The sequence below is a fragment of the Neovison vison genome, chromosome 6, assembly GCF_020171115.1.
Source record: "Neovison vison isolate M4711 chromosome 6, ASM_NN_V1, whole genome shotgun sequence".
In the NCBI taxonomy this organism is placed as follows: Eukaryota; Metazoa; Chordata; class Mammalia; order Carnivora; family Mustelidae; genus Neogale; species Neogale vison.
In genome coordinates, this window is record NC_058096.1 from 163,058,762 (window position 1) to 163,062,610 (window position 3,849).

At 38.6% G+C, this 3,849-nt stretch overlaps 1 pseudogene; it reads right to left on the reverse strand.

Annotated features, from left to right (window-relative positions):
• Positions 1-1,332: 1,332 nt before the first annotated feature.
• LOC122910593 lies at positions 1,333-3,223 on the reverse strand (annotated as a pseudogene).
• Positions 3,224-3,849: the final 626 nt, after the last annotated feature.

Consider the following 3,849-nt stretch of genomic DNA (forward strand, 5'->3'; position numbering starts at 1 on the left):
GGTTTTTGGTGTACAATATATTCATTCATCAACTCTGTAGACTATGCGAAGCTCACAACCAGTGTAGCTGCCACATGTCACCATACAAGGCTATTAGAATATCACTGACTATATTCCCTATGCTCTCTTTCAACCCCATGATGTAGTCATTCCATAACTAACGTATTCATTCACTCCCCTTCATCCATCTTGCTCATTCCCCAAAACCCCTTCCTTCTGGTAATCACTGGTTTATTCTCCATATTTATGGGTTTGTTTCTCTTTATTGGTTTATTTGCTCATTTTTTTTGTTTTGTTTTGTCTTTAGATTCCACATGTAAGTGAAACACACAGTATTTGTCTTTCTTTGTCTGATTTATTTCACTTAACATAATACCTTCTAGGTCCATCCATGTTGTTGCAAATGGCAAGATTGTATCCTTTTTATGGCTTGGTAACATTCCATTATGTGTGGAATATTATGTGTGGAATATAATATGGAATATTGCCATATCTTCTTTTTAAAAAAAAAAAAAGATTTTATTTTGGGGGGAGAGAGAGAGAGCATGAGCAGGAGAGGAGCAAAGGGAGAGGGAGAAGCAGACTCCCCTCTGAGCAGGGAGTCTGACGTGGGGCTCCATTCCAGGACCCTGGAATCGTGACCTGAGCTGAAGGCAGATGTTTAACCAACTGAGACACCCAGGATCCCTTGTCATATCTTTCTTACCCATTCACTTATTGACAGACACTTCAGTTGTTTCCAGATCTTGGTCATTGTAAATTATGCTCCAATAAACATGGGGGTGCATACATCTTTTTGAATTAGTGTTTTTGTTTTTGTTTGGGTAAATACCCAGTAGTGGAATTATTGTGTCTTTCTTTGTTTCTTTTTTAAATTTTAAATAAATTTTGTTACACAAAGTTCATCACATACTTGGATATTTCTCTACATCCCCCCCCCACTTTGTACACAATTCTTGCTCTCCATAGAATGTCTGCTTCTGAGCTTCTCATATGGTGATGGCAAGCACTAAAATCCTGATTTTAACAGTTCAGTAGTAAAAATGCCTCAGTGATTTAAGTTGAAAGCAGTACATTGTCCTTGTACTCAGTTATCAGGAACATATAAGTATCTTTTTATTCAAAAGTACAGAATAAATTATCTGCAGGCATGGACAATGACAGCAGTAAACTATTATATGTTGTCAACTGTAACTGATGGTTACAGTGATTTCCTTAAACATTTTCTTCAGTCATTTCCTTCAACAGTCTTCTCTGAAATTATTAGTGAGAAGCTCTGCCTTGAGCTTCCTCTCATAGTTCATTAGTAATGGCTCAGCACTATTCTAGGAATTAGAACATACCACTGCCAATAATACCTTCCATTCCACCCATTCTGCCCATTCCAGAGTCCTTCTCTTCTTCGGAAATTCAAGACAACTTCTACTTTAGTTAAGAGAGAGGCCACTCCAGCAGCATTGAAGAAAGCAGTTCTTAGAACTTATTTGGACTGACTCCTTTTTCCATTATATTCATGAAATCTTCAAGCATAACATTTTAACCAACTCCTGAGGAAGTTCACATAATTTTCTCAACTCTGTGATCCTTCAACAGTCTGCATTCTTAGCAATTGTCACTGCAGGAATTTTCAGTGTTCATCTAATAATTTCTATACCAAGTTTTTGATCTCTGCTAGCTGGAGTTATTGAGCCCAAGGCTGGAATGCACACTGAAGCAGGGAACAACTGCTTCCCAGAACAATGCCTTTCTTCAGTAGCAGCTCATGTGACATTGAGGGCATCTGTGACCCTCTTTCTTTTCATTCACATCAATACCACTTGTCCCACCAATTTTCAGCTCAGCTACTCTAAAAGTTTGCCAGATGTTCATTCAGTTTTTCCTTTTCATATTCACTAGTTGTGACATCTGACTGCTCAAAGATTTCTTGAATATATTTTTCAATTTGAGCCTTGTCATCTTTTCAAGAGCATGGCATCATCTCTGGTCAAAAAGACCTCTCCAAATTTTCCTAAGTCACGAAGCTGAACATCTGTAAGATTAGTCAATCCTTCTCTAAACACTGCACCACCAGTAGCAGTAGCCATATCTTTAAGCTGGTTCTTTCTATTGTTGCCAGAACCTGGAGCTGTGACTGCTATAATCTGAAGACCTATTTTTAGCCAATAGGCTAAATACAAAGCCAGCGTCCTTAGAGCTTCTTCATCAACATCTTTAGCAGTTTTGACTAAAGTCTTACACTGAGCATAGGTAATTTCAAGAGCAGGTAAAATGGATAGGACACTAGAAATTTTCTTTTCACTCAGGAGAACATAGGTATCTTGGAATTCACATTTCTGACCTTTTGATGTATTAATAAAGTATAGAGAGATATAACCTCAATCACCATCAATCTTTAATAATTTCTAATTCATCATTTAGTGTCTTTCTATCCTTTACTGTGATGATGCCCTCTCTTCCAGTCATTTTCATTGCTTCAGAAATGATGTTGCCAATTTGTTAGTCTCCACTTGCAGAAATCATAGCAACCTGAGTAATTTCTTCAGGGATTGTCACAGTTTTAGACTACTTCTTAGGTTCAACAACTGCAGCACCAACAGCTACCATTTCCACAGAACAGCTCCTTTGTTAGTCTTCTTGAAGCCTTCCTTGGCAATAGAGCATGTAGAGTACAGTAGCAGTAGTGGTGCCATCCCCAGCTTCTTCATTTGTATTATTGGCAAAATCTTGAACAAGTTTAACACCAATATTTTTTTTTAATTTTTTTTTAAGATTTTATTTTATTTGACAGAGAGAGATCACAAGTAGGCAGAGAGGCAGGCAGAGAGAGAGAGAGGAGGAAGCAGGCTCCCTGCTGAGCAGAGAGCCCGATGTGGGACTCGATCCCAGGACCCTGAGATCATGACCTGAGCCGAAGGCAGCGGCTTAACCCACTGAGCCACCCAGGCGCCCAACACCAATATTTTTTATTTATCTTTTAGATCAGTGAACTTAACTTAAAAATGGTCATACCATCTTTTGTTACTTTGAGACTTTCCCAATTCTGTTGAATAATCACCTTTCTTCCCTTTGGTCCCATAGTAATGGCTATAGCAGGCTAAGAGGCTAAAAGGTCTGCACTTTGATGCATCAAAGCTCAGATTTTGGCAAGAGCCCAAGTGAGATAAGGAGCCAGTGCCCTGAACACGGGCCTAATTTGGCAAAAGACTATGGGTAATCAAAGCATTTCTGTAGGGTAGCAGCAGGGTGTGCTGGTGGTGAGACAGGCAGTTGGAGGTGAGTAAGGCATAGAACGCATGGCATATATGGCCAGGATTATATGGTATTTCTATTTTTAATTATTTGAGGTACTCCCATACTGTTTTCCATAGTGGTTGAACCAATTTACATTCCCACCAGCAGTGCATGAGGATCCCTCTCTCTCCACATCCTCACTAACACTTGTTACTCCTTTCGGATACTAGTCATTCTGACAGGTGTAAGGTGATACCTCATTCTAGTTTTGATTTGCATTTCCCTAATAATTAGTGATGTAGAGTATCTTTTCATATGTCCATCAGCCATCTATATGACTTCTTTGGACAAGTGTCCATTTAGTTCCTCTGTTCATTTTTAGTCAGATTATTTGTGTGTGTGTTTTTTTTTCTTTTGATGTTGAGTTTGAAAAGTTATTTATACATTTTGGATATTAACCCCTTACCAGATATATCACTTGCAAGTGTCTTTTCCCACTCTGTAGGTTGCTTTTTTGTTCCATTGATGGTTTTCTTTACTGTGCAGTACCTTTTTATTTTGGCATACTCCCAATAGTTTATTTTTGCCAGACAGAAACTCTTTACCCCCTAAATAGTA